The sequence below is a fragment of the Monopterus albus genome, unplaced genomic scaffold (genome assembly GCF_001952655.1).
Source record: "Monopterus albus unplaced genomic scaffold, M_albus_1.0 scaffold205.1, whole genome shotgun sequence".
In the NCBI taxonomy this organism is placed as follows: Eukaryota; Metazoa; Chordata; class Actinopteri; order Synbranchiformes; family Synbranchidae; genus Monopterus; species Monopterus albus.
Window position 1 is genome coordinate 970,181 of NW_018128085.1, and position 21,821 is coordinate 992,001.

The 21,821-nt window shown below is 39.6% G+C and overlaps 1 protein-coding gene and 1 long non-coding RNA gene across 3 annotated transcripts in view; both read right to left on the reverse strand.

Moving 5' to 3' along the window:
• Positions 1-21,821, reverse strand: part of sgcz (sarcoglycan zeta) — a 363,877-nt gene that overhangs the window by 255,084 nt on the left and 86,972 nt on the right. The window lies entirely within an intron of this gene.
• On the reverse strand, positions 10,668-11,287 carry LOC109970688 (uncharacterized). The gene is made up of 3 exons (XR_002276445.1): positions 11,226-11,287; positions 10,785-10,910; positions 10,668-10,685 (listed from the first exon to the last, which is right to left on the reverse strand). It is a non-coding gene; the product is annotated as an uncharacterized LOC109970688 (long non-coding RNA).

Here is a 21,821-nt window from a genome sequence, read left to right on the forward strand (position 1 = left end):
CCCACCACCACCATACTTGGCAGCACTGTATCAGCAGTAAAGTCCTACAAGTTCCTGGGCTCTACTATCTCCCAGGACCTGAAATGGACGTCTAACATCAGGACCATCACCAAGAAGGCACAGAGGATGTACTTCCTGCGCCAGCTCAGGAAGTTTGACCTGCCCCAGAAGCTGCTGATACAGTTCTACAGAGGAATCATCAAGTCTGTTCTCTGCACCTCCATCACTGGACAATAACCCTCAGTGCAATACTGGTAAATATACATAGTACAGATTATACAGATTCGTACAGGTCTCTTTATCTCGTTTCCTAAAGAACATTCCTTTGTCTGTTTGTATTGTTTATTGCTTGTTTATACTTATTTTGGTATACTACACAGCCTTATGTTGGTATATTGTTTACTTGCCCCTTCCTGTTGCCTTGCATGGGGATATGTACGTGCACATTGAGAGCCACTGTGCCAGAGTCAAATTCCTTGTGTTCAACATACCTGGCCAATAAAGCTGATTTTGATTCTAATTCTGAATAAACACTTGATTGCTATGGTTTTGTGTCTCGCTTTCTGTGTTTGTGCTCTTATGTTGTTGGTTTCCTGTCCTGTGCCATCTCACCTGCCCCAGCTTTACCTTGATTTCTAATCACCACACATTGGTTCCACCTGCTGCTCATTATCACCTGGTCTTCAGCCTATATAATCTCCTCCTCTCCCTCAGTTTCGTGCTGGTCCATTCATTATGCACCACACCCTGCTCCTCTCATGTGTCTTTGGATTAATTTGCCTGCTTCCCCCCACCTGCTATTGAGAATTCTTGGTTTGTTTCTCTGGTTTGTTATTTAGTGAAACAAACAGTGAGTTTTTTTTTTTTTTTTTTTTTTTAATTGTTACTTAGCTCCTGGGCTGAACTATTTAGTTGTAGTTTTGTAGATTCCTTTAGTTTCATTCGGTTCGCCTCCTTTTGATTTATTTTTTTTCCTTTTGTCTCTTTGTTCCTTGTTCTAGGTATTAAAAACTAAGAACTCTGTTCAAGTCTGAGTCTGCATTTTGGCTAGCATTAGCTCTGACGCTTGATTTGTTAGTGTTAGTTGTAATGATAAGAAGGAAGGCGGTCAAAGGAGCTGTGCTGCAATAAATTGCTTTGAGTGCAGCTCATTGTCTGCATCAAGACCCATTTTCACATCAAGGTGTACAGAAAGGTTTCAGGTTAAGTTGTGTGCAGCATAGCAAGTTGTTTCCAAATGCAAACAAAAGGTCAAGGGGACAACCTTTTAATCAATGAGGATATTTGATACTGGTTCTATTCTTTCCTAATTGTCCATTTAGAGAGATAAGAAGGCAGAAAATAAAGTGGTGTTACTGTATGAAATATTGAGCAAAGCAAGTGGTTTAGGAAACAAAAGTGTGTGTGTGTGTGAGAAACAGGGTGGTTGAGGTGTTGTAAATGGAGGGAGGGGGTGTAGGAGGAAATCAGATTTTCTGAATGCTTAAATCAACTTTGAATTATGCACACACAACACAACTTTCCACATTTGAAAAAGATATGGGTGGATTAATTGTACAGATTATTGGATATAAATTATTACTTAGTTGCTTTATCATTATATAGATAAACAAGAATTACCTCTTTGCGGTTGTACGTATCCGCCAGCCATTGGAATTCACAACAGAGGAACAGATGTGAGATCACTGACCTTTGACCGCCACAATCAAATGAGTTCATCCTTGAGTCGAACCGCATGTTTGTGTCAAATACAAAAAAGCTCTCTCAAGGTGTTCCTGATATATTGTGTTCACAAGAATGGGCTAGATGGACATACAGACAGACAACCTGAAAACATAATGCCTAAAAAAATGCAACCGAGGAGTGAGGGATTAATGAGTAGGGTGCATGACCTCAGGGTAGGGGATGTGGAGGACACTGACGACTGGTCACTGCAACTTGAACAGGATTGGAGCCATGAAAAGCTGCTTTCTTTTTCTCTGCTGGAGAGACAGTGAGTCTGGTGGAGCTTTGACAGCCACTACAAGCCTGGTTATATCCCTTTGAGAGTCACTATCAGGATAACTGTGTCGCAGCAAGCTAGCAGTGAATACAAAAGGTTTTCTGGTGTTTGCATCTGTCATCTTTCTGATGAACTGGACCTTGGGGTCTTGTCCATGATCTCACGCTTACTTCTTCTTTCTTCTAGGGTTCTTCAAGTTTAGGTGTGATCATTTTTCATCTCTGTGCTCCCCTTGCTCTCTTGTGTCCTCTCCTTTCCTAACCCTTCATTACCCCTGGATCCCCATTATTCTCACTGTTGTGCTCACATTGTGTTTCTAGAGGGTAAAAGTTTACCGGTCTGCTGTTGTCAGCTGTAGAGCAGTGCTAAACCCACCATTGCTGTTGTAAAGTGAAGCCTATTGCAGTTAGACAAATTGACTGGGAGAAAATGGTTTACAAACAAATTCTGGTTTGATGAAGCAAGAGTTTTCAACTTGACTTAAAAGGGGCAGTCACGTCTTATAGGTCGAGAGCCACTGCTCTAAACTGTTTCAAATGGCCTGTGTTCACATTCAGTACCAGAGTGTACTTTAACCAAAGGGAACATCAAAGGTGCATTTATAGCGCTTATTTTCAATAAACTGAAAATACACCCCCAACTCATACACACAGTTGTTAGTACCTTTATTTGGACAGAAATATACATCTCAGAGATGATGCTTGTGAACACTGCTCCCGCCAATAAAAGGTAGTGATTTACACTGTCAAAAATGTCACCTAAATGAAATTAACTGGACCACCCATAATGTCCGTGGCTTTTGGAACATCCAGGGGGCTGTTGTAATCTGCATACTGTACATACTCGTGGCTTTTGGAACATCCAGGGGGCTTCTGTAGTTGGGGACCTTTCTGGATGTAATTTTGCATTTCTCTGCTGTTGTAATCTGCATACTGTACATACATGTGATGTTCCTGGTTAATAGAGATACAGTATATTAAGATACATTTATGTCTATTCTGTATAGATGACCATGTTTGCTGCAACCATGACTGAGCAACAATATGAAAAAAAAAGAATAGAGACTGATTACAAAAGTCATATCAGAGAATGTGGGCTCTGTTTCATGTGTAGCAGTGAAAACCTAAATGTGGTTCACTTGGGGCAAAACTAAAACACAAGCGCACAAAACCAGATAAATGTGAAGTTACTGCATGCTGCTATGTAGTTAGTGTCAGATAATGTAATTCAGTGAGTGAGCTGCTGAAGTTGTTGTATTTTTTCCTACAAACTACTCAGCAGTGACTTAAGCTTAACTGATACTTGTCCTCACCTACATGTAGGTGTCAACACATACAAAGGGGTTTATGGGTAAATGTAGGTCATGATGGCTGCAGACAGTCTGACGCGTACACCTCCTAGATCTTAGTTGGATCTTAGATCTCTTCTATTTCCATTTTCTGACTTCTTCTTTGTTTTCTGTACTATGCTGTTTGAGCGCCCCCTAGTCAGAACGCTAATGTTCACACAAGCATAAATGCAACAGCCATGCTGCTGTTTCTGAACAACAGATGCATGTTTCCACATGTGCAGTGATGCAGAAATATAAATCTGGCTTTAGGGGAGAGAGTGCAAAACATAGAGACAGCAAGAAATTATATGCAATTAGAATTCATCTACACATTTATGTTACAAGTTAATTTCATCCTTTTACAGAATACTTGATAATAAGCCATGTTTTGAGTCAGGAGTTTGCTGTTTGTGCGCAGCAGTAACTGGGAGATCAAGTGAAAACAGTAAGAAGGAATAATCATTCTGAACGGAGCTCACATCCACACAGATCATGACATGGCAGGCATTAATGATTCAAAGGTAGAGGGATGAAAAGAGTGAAGGAGGAAGATAGCATGAAAAGATGCCAGGTGGGAGGGATAGGCAGAGACAAAGATTGGGAGAAAAGAGAAAGGGTGGGGAGAGAGAGAGAGAGAGCAGAAGTAAGAAGGGGAAAGATGAATAAGCAGAGGGAGAGAAGCTGATGGGGAAGAAAGTGGCAGAGGACAAGACGAAGCCTGAAAGATTTTTATTTTCTTCTTAGCTCTGAGTCATTTTGGTTGGTTCACTCCTTGTGCTATATTTTGGGAATGCGTGACGACACATGTGAGAGCAGAGAAAATACAGTTTGACATTACAGCAGTCTGAACACCAGCTTCAGTGTTTAACACCTCATTTTCCAATATTTTCTGCTGCGGTGCCTCTGTTTTTAGTCATTTAGAACAACTGCAATAATTTCTACTGTGAGAGTGTTTGAAATAAGCTGAATAGGACAGAAGATTGCTAAAGAGCTGAGGTAAACTGAGGCGAGGTTATTTTTGATCAATAAATCATAAAGGGGAGAAAATAATTAGAAAATTAGTCTTCATATCAATTTCAAATACATCAAATGCAGCCTGAAAATATTATGGTGAAAAAAGGCTGAGCCACACGGGCACACAGACAAGATGGCAAGGACCAACTGCCAACCCTGTCAACCTGATTACACACACACTACACTCACACACAGACACTTCTGATGTTTGCTTAGTTCAGAGGGCACACACAAACACACACACACTGGCACAGCATCAAGGTGGCATGGCAAGGCGCTGCTAGTGGCCTTGTCAACTCAAGTAACCTCCCCCAGGAAACGTACAGACACACACAGTCCCCAAAGCACAGCTCATATGCAAAGAGAGAGAGAGTCTGGCAGAGCAAATTTGGGAGAAAGCAAGGCATGGTGACAGAAGAAGGAGTGAGAGAAAAAGAAGACCAAGATAAAGGCAACAAACTGAGAGGACAAGTTAGGGAGAAAGACAGCAAAGAGATTGGTAGAGGGAGCAAAAGGGTACAGCAACAGATGGACAGAAAGGAAGAAGGACAGGAAAGAGATTGGTGGAGTGAGCATAAGAAAGACAGAGAGAGAGAGAGAGATGGTGGAGGTAAAAGACCATCTGCTATTATTGGGAGACTCCAGGCTGTCCTTTGCATGATGCACAGTGTGTGTGTTTTGTGTGTGTGTGAGAGAGAGAGGATGAATTGGTCTCCCTCTGACGCTGCATGTATTTGTGAGGGTGTTACAGCGTGTTCTTTCATGAAGAATAAGTATACTAAGAGTTGTGCTTGTCATTATCTCTCGATGACATTCAGCACAGTCACACACAAGAAATTTGTACAGTACATTCATAATGACTCTTTGTCTTCCCTCCAAACTAACAGGCAGTCTTCCCTTAATGATAATGAGCCTCATCTGTCATGACCTTATTTCTTTATTTTTACTGTTCCGAAACCTTCCTTGCTAATAAGGATTTTAACAAAAGCTTGTGACAATATGTGACATCACCAGAGTGAGACCGAGCTACAGAGCTAGAGTTTCACGAGTTTCAGTTAATGGCTTATGGTTGAACAAGTGGAACATGGATGGAGAAGTGCCAGAGAGAAGGGAATGCAGCCATGTCCTATAAATAGGTATCCCCAGTTTCTTATGGTAATGATACAGGGGAGACCTTTAGAGCACTAGACTGCTCTGTAAGCTTTATCTGCTATTGATTAGCAGTGAGGCACCCACACAGCTGAACTGGTGAAAAAGCCATAATGGCTTGCACAGGAGAATAATAAGCCATGCCCAGCAGAGTAACTTCAAGAGAGATGTTATCAATCCAAGGACAGCAGTCCAACCAATGATCAAAAAGTCACTGCAGACTTTGTTTTTGTCCCTAAAAAGCTGCCTTCTAAGGTGCTTTTTGATATAACCGAACTCCAAGTTAAAAATCTGGACTGGAGGCCTGAAGTTCACTGCCCCTCAATTTGCAGTTACAGTATCAAAAAAATATATTTACCAACTTGTCTCCTACTATCCACATCAGCATGCTGTTTCATAGTGTATGAGCACCAGAACGAGAACGGATTTTATTATTCTGATGGGTACTTACTTGACAAAATGCATTAGTATGTCTGTGGACCTCAGAGGATAAAATTAGAAAAGAAAGACAAAGAAAGCTTTAAGAACTTGTAGAATGAGATTAAATTTCTTGTGATGGTGACTTATTAGCTTTCTGTTATACCTTTCTGTGAGACAACATACTGCTGCTAAAGCCAATTTTCAAGAGGAAAAAAGTATTTACTTCTCTTAAACTGAGTGTATAATGAAATTTGTGTTATTATCTAAGGTCTATAAACTAATATAACTCAAACAGACATTAAAACCCCATTACATATCACACAATAAGAAGGAAACTGGCTGATTTCCTGGCATCTAAAGTCATGCAGCTTAGGTTTTATTATGTATGACTGATTTGATTCAGACTAAAATTACTGCATCTACAGTACATATTGTACAAAGGTAATTTAGCTGCAAAACAATTCATTGTCACTGTTTTGTTTTTTGTTCTTTTCTTTTGAGAGTACAGGAAGAACCAAATGAAAAGTGACCCTACTACACGAGGAGAAAACAACATATAAATACCATATGAAAACAACAGACAGCTTCTTGATATACAAAGTAATTTTACTGAATAAACTGCAAAATACAGTACATTAGGCTGAAAATATGATAAACATGTATTTATGTTGTTGATGCTGTTATCTTCTGTGATTACTTCAACAATAGAAGATTAAAGCCTAAGTCAAATCTCTTGGGACAAAAAATAGAAACACAGACATTCTATAGAATCAGGGTTCGGACAGAAAAAGCAACACACAGACTCTCAATACTGTAACAACAACATTAGTCCTCCATTCACACAAGTATAGTAACCCCCCTCCATGACAGTGCTGCCTACTGCGCTGTTGTCATTCTAGCATCTCTATCCAGGTCTGTAAATTAGCCCCACCTCACACCCGCAAACGTTAGAAGAAACATCTTTTTGAACTGCAAGCAGTCATTTCTTTTGTTCTTTCTTTTTTTATATTTATTACAACACAAAACATACAAATACATATAGGACATTAAAAGGGCAGGACACAGAAGACAAAACAGTGGTTATATTGATGGAACATATAAATGCATGCAATTATAATGAGTCCACAGATAGTGTGTGAGTGTGTTCAGTACAAGGGCCTACTGTAGGTTTGGTCTCAACATTGACCCCCAACCTCACACCCCTATTTGTTCAGCATAAGGTACTAGGCGGCATATCAACAAAGGACAAGACATGGCATGTACAGAATGATGTTATGTGCTGTGGAGTGCAGGCAATAAAAGAAAGAGATTAAATCACCCGAAAAAGTACATTTTCACCCATGCTTGAGGTATGATCTTACTACTATGACCTTACTGTCAGCACACTGACGGCCAGCTGTCGCCTTGTCCATGTAAGTGAACAAATTCAATATTTGCACACAATGCGAGCTTCAAATTTTTTCCTCTCTTTCAGTCACTAAAATGCTAGCATGCTATCTTGAAGACGTAGTCTCAGGAAGGGCACAACAGAACATAATGCGCAAAAAAAAAGCTGGGGTTGGGCTGGAAGCATAGTGGTATTACTAGAAAAATAAAATAAAAGTGCCCACAGATCACATTGTCTTGCACAAAGAGAGTGGGACAAAGAAAGAGTGAAAACCAGTGTTGACACTGGTTTGGGCTTTTTTGAGAGTGTTAACAATGGGCAAAGAACTCACATTTGATTCAGATGTAGCATTCATCATTCAGGATGCATTAGCATCTAAACCTTGATAACAGCATGGAAAGCTGTGAGACACAAGTCAAAACCTGTTGACAACAAGATTGGCGCCATTTTTTCTTAACTGTGAAATGGTTTCTCACTCTACAGTACTACATCTACATGTGAGCACCAGAAATAGATCCTATCTTTTGGCAGATATCAAATGAGAGCTGAACAGAAAGGAGATGAAAAGAAAATTATTAACACCATAAACTGTATTTTAAACAGCTTCTTTGTATATGGGGAAAAACAGATTACCACCAGAAAGACTGAAATGAATCTGATCAAACAGGTGACAGCTGAGGCTGTGTCCTGTGTATCTGTTTTGTCTAATGGAACAGAAAGTTTCTACATTTCTGTTGCACTTTGACATAGGATTTTAATACATATTGCATCTCTGAATTGTCATTTTTTCACATGGTCAATGGCTTCTCAAAGGTAAATGCTCTACTTAAAGAAGAAGAGGAGAATGCAAAACTTTATGCAGAAGAATCAAAATAAGGAGTACTCCTGAAAAAAGGGACTCAAGTCACAAACATTTGTTTTTCACTATAGCCAACAATTCTCACTTAATTCCTACATAAAAGCAATTGTGTGGGTGACACTCATTTTTTTTCGAACCTGGCCACATTGCCTGTAGCCAGACAGAAATTTAAACAGAAACATGAGGTATTATTAGCTTGACAATAGTACCATTCCATGTTAGCAAACACTTCATTTTCTCACACACGTACACAGACAGAAAGCTGCTATCCCTGATTCAAATCTTGGCTGGCTGTTTTTCCCTTAAAGAGCATACTTCCAGTCCCTCTCCCTCACTACCTAACTCTCTCATAATCAACCTGTAAGTTTATTAACCCACCCAGTTGCCTGTTTATATCTATAGAAATAAAACAGATCTCTCAGTTTGTACCTCTAAACATTGAAGGTGTAATGCTTAGAACCGTTAAGCCATAATGTCTTGATTATGCCTCTGCAACATTTAGAGCAGGGTTTGCAAACCCTCATGCATATGCATGACCTGATTACCACTTCTCCTTTAGAGTAAACATGCAGCCCAAAGACTGACAAATACTACAGGATATGGTGCACACATACTACATAACAAACACTTAAAGTGCATGCAGAAAAACTAAGCAAAAACATAAGAATACAAGCATGCATTCATATTTGCATGCATTTTGAAATGCTGTGTAAAAGCTGGATCTTTAAAAAAAAGTGAAGTTGTAATCCTTTAGTGACTATGGTGAATCATAGTGGCACATAAGTGAATGACACTAATCAGTAATTAATAGTCCGGGGTAGATTTTTCATTAAGCAAGTGAAGAAAGTGTGCTTGACAAGTCAGCAAAGTAAAGTGTAGCCAGTATGAGCTGTCATGAATTTCAAGCAATAACATCCAGTGGTCCTGACCTAGAAACTAATCAAGGTCCAACATCATCAAGGACATTGTCCTTTAGGAGGCACAGAGGCAGGACAAAAGTGTCCTCCAGGGAAGTCTGGAGCAAGGACATACAAGTGTACACAGTGGACTTAAAACTAAATAATATGATATGCCAATATTATCCAGCTAGCCTAGTTTGATGTCACATCAGAGCTATGACAAACTTTTTTAAGGGGCAATATGCAGTTTTATATCTGCCATACTGTATGAGGGAAAATATATATGAATCTATAGCTGTAAATGTACAAAGAAACAGACCAGGGCATCACTGGGCTTGCATCATATTACTTAAGCTGTGCATCATGAGTACCTGATTGAACTTGACTGAGTAAGACTTTCTCAGACATCTTAGTTCCAGTACTTCATTCTCACCCATTGAAGTTGTGAGGACTGGCTAAAATGTCCCCACATCTCCAACATGTCTTCACAATGGCATAAAAAAAGCAAAAATAACACTGGTCCACACAATGTAATAAGGATAAGTATACGCACACAATCACAGAATGCTCTTTTAAATTTTAATTATTCAAACAGCCAAACACCCATTAAAAAGGTATACAGTAATCTTTGACACACACAACTGCATCTAATTGCCCAGTCACACAAAACAAATAAAGCCACCTTCTGTTTTGTATAACACATGGACTCTACTCCCCATTCATATACAGAATGAAATCTTCATCATCCCCTACTGTTATTTTCAAGTAGGTTTACAGGGCTCATAAACAGTTTTTATGTGGTCAGTATGGTTGAGTGTGTCTGGTACACTGTGTTCTCTACTCACAACTCCAGATTGTCAATATAACAGTAAAAATCTCTGTAAACACCCTCTTCTCATACCACCATGAATTCAGTTTAACTGTCAAGCACACTTTAGATGTTGTCATATTCCTTTTAACAACGGTAGGAAAACAAGATATGTTATACAGGTCTGATTTCATCTGCTCCCAGAAACTAAGCAGGGTTGGCTTGGTTAGTACTTACATGGAAAACCACCTGGGAATACCAGGTGCAGAGGCTACACCCAGCCACTGGGGTTGCACACACTAGTGTGCTCCATGTACTGGTCCCAGTCTTGGTTAAAATGGGTCACTAGCATCAGGAAGGGCATCCAGTCAAACACCTGTGCTACTGTAAATCACATATGCAGATTGCAGTAATCTGCTGTGAAGACCCCCAGATGATGAGGAGCAGCTGAAAGAGGAACAGCAGCACCCTTTAATACCCACTCCCTTCACCGCTGTCTCTGACTGATTCTCCAAGAACAGCCCTGAGTGGAAACCTTTAGCTTGTGCTGTAATTGCCTCAGCTGTGCTGTCCAGACACTGGTCCAGACCAAGACCCACATATGGACACTGGCGCACATACTGTACAGTTTCCCAATGCTTGTTTCCAAGGGATCCCTAAGGAGATTCCACTGTTAGTAGATAATTGGTTTCTAGCCTTCACAGTACCACAATTCTTCCTTCCTATTCCCTTCTCTCTGGCACTTTTAGGCTCTCTCTAGATATATCTGATGCTGCATTTTGTAGTGTATACACTAATGGTGTGCTTTGGGTATAATCTGTGTGCAAACAGAGGAAAAAAAAACATTATTTTAGCACAATATTCTGCTATAAGATAGCATATTATTTAGTTTTATTACTTTATTAAGAGTACTTACCTGCTAGATCATTAGTGATCATTTAATATTTATGCTAATAATGGAGAGCGATTCAGAAAAAGGGAGTTGAAGCCATATCAGTTCATCTGTTTAGCCCCTGTAGCCCTAGCCCAGTTTCAGCAATGTCTTAACAGGAGGTGAGAGAGAGAGAGATTCAGCAGAGCTACAGATACACAGTTCTCCCTTTAACAAGTCAACTTGGAAATGATCTCAATACACACACAAACAAATGCACACATGGTCCCATACACACACACACACACACACACACACAAATTAATCATGTTCAAGAGACACAGCAATAGTAAAATGTCAGCACAAACCCATGCTAACATACAATACATTCTGGTGCCATTTGCGCAAGGTGAACATAAACACAAATATCCAAGCACACACACACACACACACACACACACACAACTTGGAGTTCCTCAGTGGTACCATCAATTTCTCAGTCCCTTGCTAGAGCGGCAAAATATGGCATCTCGTTTCCAGCATTCCATATAGGTCAGTTACCATGACAACCACTGCATGCCTGTCCAAGCACCCTAATATTTACTCAGCAGATACATGTTTGCTGTCTGCCTCTGAGGTAGGTAATGATACTGGCCCACCTGGTGGTTTCTATATAACAGACTTGATCTATAATACATGACACCAACAGAATTCTGGTCATGCGGCTGCTTTGACTTATTTTATAACTCAGTTTTGATTTTTTTTCATTTTCTTTTCTTACACTGTTAAATATTACCACATTTTTCTGAATATTTGTTATCTATAGGCTCTATTTTGCCTTTAAAAGGCTGACATAGACTACATCATTTAAAAACATCTAACATCATCTGCTGAAGGAACTTAAGTCAAAAAGATTGTACATCTCTTATCACGTTGGCTTTTTTAGTTGTTTTTGGAAATACAAAACAACATCACTAATGGGGAAAGAAACACAAGTGATCAAATACTGTACAGGTTGCAACAAAGACAATAGTCCTAAATCCTCGCAGTGGAACATCAGTGTTTTTAGTAACCCCCTAGGCAGATTTAACCTTGATTTGATTTGATTTGATTTGATTTATTCTTTCAAACATGTAAAACAGTTGATATGACAACACACATAATTTTACACATAATCCAATATCAATGTACTTATACCTAGTACATGCTTGAATGGAGTAGGAAGAAGTCAGACTTATCCAGTCCTACCCCATGACATCATCTTACCATCATTGGTTTGCAAGCAGTAAATGATTCACTTCTACACACACACATATTATACTAAAAAAAGAATATAACAGTGTTAACATTCTTACATCACACAAGTGATATACTAAAGAATGGTTACAAAATATACACCACACCCACAATAGTCCATGTAGTTAATCATTGAGCCTGTTCTTGCATATATCTTCCTTTGACCTCATGATTCTCATTTGCTCTGACATGCACTGTGAGCTGTAGGGTCTTATATAGACAGGTGTGTGGCTTTCCTAATCACGTCCAATCAGTATAATCAAACACAGCTGGACTCAAATGAAGGTGTAGAACCATCTCAGGGATGATCAGAAGAAATGGACAGCACTTCCTGGCTTTATACATAAACACAGCAGTCTTATATCCCACTAAATCAAAAAATTTTAACAATTTAGACTGTATGAAAGCTACATTGGTGTGATCCCTATATCCCATCTTATGCACAATTCTTATCGCTCTTTTTTGTAATATATACAATGGTTGAAGTGAGCTTTTGTATGTATTTCCCCAGTTTTCAACGCCATACTCTAAGTATGGTAAAATCAATGAAGAATACAAAATGCATAGTGCTTTCCCGTCCAAAATATATCTAACCCTTGCCAATATCGATATATTTTTTGCTATTTTATTCTGAACATATCTGATATCTGTTTGGTGGCCATGCCGACTGATGGTGTGGTTCTCTGCACTGGACCAGTTGAAGCAGATATCCCCCAACTACCAGGGGGTGGTAGTGAGCAAACTGCTGCTTGCTGCATCAGAGCAAGGAGAAGAAGATGTCAAACTACAGTACAGTGGGACAAGTCACAAAAAAGGTCAGATTTGTGCTTTACTGAAGGTGTTTTTCAAACATCGTGGTCTACATTTTGGAAACAGGACAACTGATATGTTGCCACTTAACATGTGTAAAGATCGATGATGATCCAGCCCCCCTTTTCAAATTCTGTGATATGAATGCAGTTATACTAGTGAAATAACCATATGTAATATTCGGGTAGATACCATCACAGTCCCCACGGCATTATTTTGATATTTTTATATTGCATCATGAAATTACAAATATTGTTACATCCCTAATTAGGCCACAAAATAAATGACAGAAAGTCCACACAGTTACTGTGGGGTAAACAATTAAAGCATGATATGGACAATCATATATGATACATATGGTGCTATCACTGGGAGAAATGGCATGTAAGATTTGAATCTTATAGGCTCTAGTTACTTTATACTTTCATAACTTTAGTTTCCTTTAGTTACTTTTCAGAACTTTATTTTCCTTGCTTATATATATTAAAACTGTATTGATGACTGCCGTATTCTACTGAGTGAAACTTTGGATCTTTATGCTGCAAATTCTGTGGAGACAGGATGTCTGTGCCTTCAAGTAACCAGACAGCCTATTTTACATTTTAACCTGACCTGTTGGCCTGTTTTTCACCTTCACCTAGACCCGCTTAGCTTATTCCAAGTTCTGCTTTGTCATGTGGTGTCTTGCAGAGACAGGGGGCCTACAGCCTGAGATGACCACCTGGCCCATTTAGCATACTCACTAGGTCCTGCTTTGTCCTGTAATAGTCTACACAGATAGGGGGTCTGCAGCACAGACAACCATTTGTTCAGTACTCAGATTACTAGCTACCACCTGAAAATTACAACATACACACACATTTGGTTTCTAATACAGGTACAGTAAACTGACGTGAACCAGGGGTTGACCTGCTCACGCCAAATGGCCAATACGATTATGAAGCATGAAACGTTGCACCTCTGTACAGGGCGGACTGAGCCCGAGAAGATAAATGTAATGAGAAAATGTAGCTTGTGGCTCAGAGAACGGATTTCCTGCATGAGCTCTGTCTCTCTGATCCCAGCGCTGTATGACTTCACCTGTGCCCAGACTTTGAGTAAACTTCCTGTTGATTTTATACAGTCCTCTCCTGTCTTCACTTCTTATGCTTTCAATAAAAGAACCGGGTAAAAATCTAACAGACAGGGCTACATTATAAATCCAAACTTCCTGTATGCTGTAGGTTTTTATGGCAATCTTCCATTGACTTACCATAATCATTGAAACAATGGCCAGTTCTGCAAAAATAATGTCAAATTTCTAAGCATCTGCAACTATCCCAGGCCATTTACAGTAAGAGCTCTAAATTGTAAAATAGGATTAAGTCATGTCAGTGGATCAGTGCACAGTCAACATCTAATTTTAGCCAGTGTGGTAAAAGAAGAGGCCTTGGAAACGTTTAGGATTAGCGAGAGGAGGACCAAGGACAAACAGGGGTTGTAGGACCAACGAGAAAGGTGAACATGTTCTAAGAAGGTAAAATCTCCTCCGTTTACAAGTACTAGATGGTACTATAAAGTCTTACCTTGTACTGAAAACACACACACACACACACACACACGCAAGCAGGCTGATCCATAAAACCTTGTAATTCCTTCAATCCATGTTCAAACCATCTGTAATGTGTAAAGTGTTTGCTATGTAATGCAACAGAAGGACTGTTACCTGCTTTCCTTGACTGTTACAGTCCAACCCCACCACCCCCTAACTTACTATATCCCAAGTGTCTGTTGGTCTATAGTGGGGTAAAACAACAAGCAAGCTCTTTGTGTCTATCATTAGCCACTGGGGCCAACTCACTCTCTTATTAAAGACAGCTCACCACGTTGGGCAATGTCTGTTTGGCCAACTGCTCCACACACATACACATACACAGTTCCTGTACTAGTCAAATATTGGAATAGGTGAATACAATCAGACTACAATGTACAAGAAGCAGCAGCATGCAGGGGAAAAAATGTACATGCAGTGATGGAAAATTTAAAGATGAGTCAACAGATAACTGAACAGAGCCAATAAATGTTCTAAAACATGAAGGACACAGGCCAACATGCTCACTTTACATAGTTCAGCACTACTGCAGAGGGAGACAATGAATGAACCCAGTCCTTCATCATCAACTTACATTGCTATATCTCTTTTTGGCCTCAAGGGGGCAGAAAGGTCACCTCTGAGTAAGTGAATAAATGAATGAATGAATGTGTGTGTTTACATGGATATGAGTATCCAGGTTAATAAGAGTATCCCAGTTTTGATATATCATGACTTGGCTCTTAGGCCATTACATAAATTGGAAATGGACACAATACTGCCAATAATTTAACTTAAATAAAGAGAAATGAATGAATAAAACATAAAGTGTGTAAATCAGTCACATCAGTGTGTGTAGAAATGGTGTAATGATGTTGAGGTGTAGAAACCTAATCAAAGGAAAACAGTTTAAAAAAACAGCAGCAACAGGGGATGATGAGCGTAAGGCAGCAGCAGCCGGGCCCAGCAGAGCCTCACAGCCAAGCCACCCGCAAATGACTGGGAGCTGAATCCCGCTCTGTTCCCCACCGCAATCAGATCATGTCAGCATAAGTTACCCACAAGATAGCACAGACACACCCACATGGACACAGACAGACACACTTTAGGCAGGGTCATCACAGATCATATTCAGCATATGGTGTTCACATGGAACACAGAGAAATCTGTTTATGCATAGCCCCATAAACATTATAAAAACAAGTTTTCTGGTTTCTGATGATACTAAATCTTCAGTCTCCTCAGCTGTGTCATCTACTATATCTATTGATATATGATTACATGATCATTAGTGTGTGTGTGTGTGGTAATGTTAATAACCTTTAAGCAACTTAATACTAACTGACGTTAATGTATGATGTACCTACACACACTGTAAAGGCAGAAGAGAATATGTGATTACTTCTGGTTCACATTTGCTACATGTGAAGGCTAAGAATAAAGACAGGGAGGAGGAGGAAATTACACATTAATAGATGTTTTGTTCTATTAAATGTACTACAAGAGATGTACTGAATACAAATCCTGAGGTCTAAAAGCTGAATACTGGACGACTCCTGGCAACTGTGGTTGTGAAGTTTCTAATCTGACATAACAGACTAAAATTTACATAAAGACAATATGCAGAAACACAAAAATGCACAGTTGTAAAATAAAGGATCAGTGCTAAATTGCTAGTTATAGTTAACTGTATTGAATTACTATAGTAACTGTCTCATCAAAGGCCTATTATCATGGCAACCAAAAGAAAGAGAACAGTATTGATGCAACACACGGGAAACACTGATCTGTCTGGTTTAGTGGCAGACAACCAGCTTTTAACTGAGGATATTGTGTGCAAGTGCAAATTAGAGCTGACTGAAAGGATAACTGGAACAGTGGCGAGTGTTTTACAGTACATTACTGTGAACAGCTTAAATGTGCATATACAGTAGATATAGCAGTGTGATTGTGTGTATGTATGTGTGTATTCACAAACAGAAACTGAATGGCAACTGGTATATGATTTGGTTGTAGGCAGGTGGCTGGAAAGAGATAGATATTGCTGTGTGGATAAAACTAGGAGGGCAAGAAAGGACGTTAAAGAGGTAAAGCAATAGTGATAGACTGAGTGAGAGAGAGAGACTAGGAAGGGAGATTATCATTAAGAAGCAGCTACATCCAGAAGCCTGGGGTTATTAGGTCAACACTTAACTACAAATATCAGGCATGAGGGCCATCATCACATCCAGTGCCTTCACAGGTTATTCTTCTGTATGAATCTGTGTCAGTGTGTGTGTGTGTGTGTGTGTGAGCACGCACGCCTGCATTTCACTGTGTAATGAAACAATGTAGCTCCATTGCTGTCCCATCCCTATTTCATATTGTAGTGTTGGGGGCAGAGAGACACTTGGCAGGGTCCCCCAGAAAACCTTAAGGGGAAGCACCTGGCGGGATCCCCCATAATGCCCATCAGGGCAAGATGTATTTAGTTCGGGATTGGTAGGGATTGTTCAGTGTGTGTTCAGTGTGTCCTGGCTGTTGGTGCGGTTGCCCTTGTGTGTGTGGGGAAAAATAAAAGGGAAAAAAGCACCTTCTGTCTCTAGCTCCCTCTTCATGCTAGCCTATGTTACAATATAATCTAAAGGGCTCTTGAGGATGTTATACAGTATAAGACACCCAGAAGTAAACAGAGAAGCATATATTTATATACAGGAAGGAAAAAATTGGGAAAATGGGGAAAGAGATCCATTCATCAGCTACTGTATACCACTAATGCTATAAAGGGCTAGAGCCAATTCCAGCAAATGTTCGCTGAAAGGCGGGGCACAGCCTGGACATGTTGCTAGTCTATCACAGGCCTGACACATAGAGACAAACAACCATTCACACTAACACCTACAAACAGTTTAGAGTCACCAATTGTTCTAATATGCATGTCTTTGGACTGTGAGAGATGAAGCTGGAGTACCTGAGGAAAACGTCAACAGGGAGAACACACAAACTCCACACACAAACCCCAGGTCAGCTGCAAAGTCCAAAGCTGAAACCTTCTTCCTGTGAGGTGACAGTGCTACAAACAGCACCACTGTGCCACCCCTGAGGAAAGATATGGTAATTGAATTTTGCTTTATTTCATAAAGGAAAAGGGTAAAAGTGAGAAGGCAGGTGTTATCAAACTCACATAAAATTACAAAAAATGACCTGACAGTGAAGAAAGGAGGAAATGAGGAAATTGAAGCGAGATGGAGAGAGTGAAAAGAGGGAGGATGAGACATGAACAGAAACAGGAATAGGAGAGAGGGTGAGAGAAGGACGGACAACAGGAGAGAGAGAGTAAAATACATTTGGATGCTTTTAGAGACCACATTTAAGTCAATTATATGACAAGTATTGATTTTCCATTGACTCTAATGGACATTATGTGCCCTACATATTCATCTATAGCCATTAAACCATTAACTGCTGCACCACATGCACACACGCACACACCAAAATTCAACTTAACTCACTAGGGGGTAGAATAACTTTTTTGTTTCTGTTGTTTTTATGTTATTTTATTTGTTGTCTGTTAGTGTTTGTAAAAAAGTGGACATTTTATTACGTATGATGTGTGTTTATCTGAAGTTTAATCTGTGTACATTTATCAGTGTGCTTTGTAGTTGCAACTGCACATGCACTACAAGGGAGGGTCAGAATGGTTCACTTCCTAAACACACAGTCAGGCCAGTGTCGTGTACACATGCAGAGACAGCAAACGGATGCACAGATACACTGACACACCCCACATGCTTTCCCTTTTTCCCTATCACACACAAACACTTCCGTTATGCTCTTGTCTAGTGTAATGGAAGACAAGGGGGAAAGACAACAGGATAATAGGATTATTATTCTCCTCTAATCTCTGAGTCAGCACCACATTGTTTGTGTTTGTGTATATGGGTCATAGATTTGTGTGTGTGTGTGATTTAACTTGTGTGTTCCTGTGCATATGCATTCATTTAGTATTTATATTCGGTTCACATTGAAAGATCATGAAACATTGAACAGGAAATGAATTTGCTATAAACAATGGATGTTTGTCACAATGAGAATTGGAAACAACTGAAGAAGCTGCAATGGCTGATTATTGTTATTTTCTTCAAAAGAGGTATTAAATGAGTCCATTAGAATTTTGTGTAACACAAAATCATAGGCCAATATGGTTTTAGTTCTACTGTGCTACTCTTCTAATAGAAAACTTAGTTGCTATATGTATATAATCTAAATGTCTCCTGCTGTGCATCCCCACTCTTCATGTATTTAGTGGCTATACTGAGAAATCGGATGCTTCAAATTGAGCCCCTTTACTTAAGTCATGTCATGTATTTGTATTACACTAAAACAGCTTGGCTTTAGTTGAGTTTACATAAATCAGTGTCACGTCATTCAGAGAAAAACCTGATTTCTAGCTAAGAGTTTATTGAAAACATAATGAATTAGTGTCATTGTAGTTGAAATAATGGGCTCATCTTTGACATGCCCAAGTCCTAACAAATTAGTCCCATTTTATCGTGAGGAAACTCTAGCCAGGGGACTATTGAAGTCCTAATGAGTTGCACTCTTTTATCTTGAGAAGACCTAAGACTGATTTGACCAAGGGACTGCTGAACTCCCTACAAATTAGTCCTATTCTGAGAAAACCCAGGTTTACCCTAGCCGAGGGGTTATAGACTTCGTGATGAATCACTCTCACTTTAGTCTGAGAAAACTCACACCACCTTTCACAGATGGACTACTGCACAAGGTCAACATAAGTTTCTAATATTTCAAAAGTGAGAAACAACTTGTGCTGGTGGAGAATGATATGAATGAGTCAGCATGCCAGAGTTGGTGTTAGAATGAGTCACAATGGATTATACTTTTATTAATAGAGCTAGTGTAGGAGGCGATTGGTCACATACATATGCACACATGCACATACAGTATACAGCTGTGCATACACAATTCAAAAATATCTATTTGGTTATCATGCCCAGTGTCTTGGTAACTGTATAGTTTACATAATTTGGTACTAATATTAATGCTTCACTGCACACAGAAGAGCAGAGACTTAGTGGCCATGTGGTCATGATAACCTATTTGATTTTTGCACATTAGGGGAGAACAGACATAAAACAGACTGCAATAAAGTGTTTAAAATCAAAGCAGCAGAAATTGAGATAACTTGACTTTTAATTGTAAATAAGGGTGACGCTCCAAAATGCTTGCTCTTGTGACTTTCACAACAATCCCATTGACTAGTAAAACACTCATCATTCAAACTCCACATCCACACTTTATCTTGTAGGCTGCCAAACTATAGAATGCTGCCTCCCATATTATTGAAATATACTGTAAATAGATAGATAACTAAACAGGATTATGAATGCTACCAGTCATCTTTCAGAATTTGACGGTTTTCAATAGTTAGTACTAATGTTCACATTCAGATTGGTGTCACAGCTATGTTCAACACATAGCTTTGCAATAACTCTTCCCCATTTAGGCTAATGCCTATGAGAATTCCTTGGGAAACACACATAGCATACACACATTATATTGAAATCTGTGCTTTTCCTCGGCCAAATGAACAAATGTAGGACACATCAGCAGCAAATGCATTTTTCTTGTCTCCCTAGCTATTATTTGGGCATATTATCTATTATTCAGACCCATCTCAGTTTCATTCCTCTATCCCTCCTCTTCTCTTGTTCTTTCACTACAAGGCCTCACATTCCGTTCGCATCGTTTCTCTCTCACACATTCCGTATCTCTCTTTTTTCGGCCATTCTCTCTCTTTAGTGTGCTCTATGTTATTTGCCATAGCATGCAGCAGGAGGAAAAGGAGGATAATACACAACATGATCATGAGAGGTGGAGGGTAGCAGCTGAAGTCAAGGTCGAACTATGTGTGTGTGTGTGTGTGTGTGATTTACAGCCCGTCTCTGCTGTCTTTATCTGTATCCTTATCCAAACCTTGGCACAATTTCCTCAGAGGGTAGACACAATATAAAGTGTTCTCTCTCTCTCCCTCCCACACACACACACATACGTCTGATGCAGCAGTAGATCATGAGTTGGTGAATACAGGATGATGCAGAGCAGCCCAACTGACATGAATCAGACTTGCTATTTTCTTTGCTATTCCCTCACTTTCATTTGTCTTTCTTCTTCCTCTCCTGTCTGCCTTATCATGTTCGCCTCTTCTTCCCTTCTTCCTCTTCACCTGTCCTGCTATCTTGCTTTCTCTTCTTATTCCTCATGTTCATTCATCCACCAACATCCTCTTTTTTATTTCCCTTTGCTGTTAATTTTCCTTCATCCTCCCTTCTTTGTTCAATGATCCCTTATCTATAGCCCTATATTCCTTCCTACTTGTCACTGACTAATAACCTCCTTTCACTTGGGCATACTTGTACCTTAAATTTTGCGTTTTTTTTGTTTTAGCAGTTCTAGAAGTGAAGCTGGTCATCAGGATGCCAAAAGAATATTATTGCACTAGTTAGAGTAATTAGGAGAAATGAGATGTTCTTTCCTGTTTGTCCTTAATACATCCATAATTCTTATGATCCGTGAGCTTAGGCAACATCAGCAGAGAGCAACAAGAGCTTAGTTTGCCTTTGAGTCCAAATGTGCACAGATAACACCATTTACTATCCAAATTATAATAAAGGTACACAGTTACTATCTGTGCATACTTTCCTTTAACAGTTCTACAAAAACAAGGATAAGGATAATCACCTTTACTGGCCAAGTATGTTACACACAAGGAATTTGTTTCTGGTAAAAGCATCTGCACTTTAATTTAAACATAGCATTATATGTATGTGTTGGCCGGTTTTTTCCGGGTTGCAAGCTAGAGCAGACGTCTTTACTGCTCCTCTTGTCTGTTCTATGATTTTTCACATCTTCTACATTGTCAAGTCTTTGAATAAATTCTACAACTACTAAAATGCCTCCAAGAGGGAAAAGAGCTAATAAATCCGAAGCGAGTGAAGATGTTGAGGCTGAAGAAGATTCTATTTCAGCGGCGCAAGTAGCTGAGATGTTGAATCAGCAGAAGCTGATGTTCACTGTGCTTATGTGCCAACAGCATGAAAGTTTCCAAGGCTTTGTGAAACTAATTATGGAGACAAATAACAAGAGACTCGACGACATGACCAAAGAAATGCAGGAGATAAAAACGAGTTTGCAGTTTACCCAGCGAGATGTGGACGCGATTAAACCGGCCGTGGGGGTGCAGGAAAAAATTGCCAAAGACACTAGGTGGGACGTCTACAAAACCCGTGAGAGTCTAATAACTATTACGTATAAAATGGAGCAATTGGAAGCACAGTCCAAGCAAAAAAACCTGATCTTCGAGGGAATCAAGGAGTCAGCTGGAGAAAGCTGGACGGAAGCGGAGT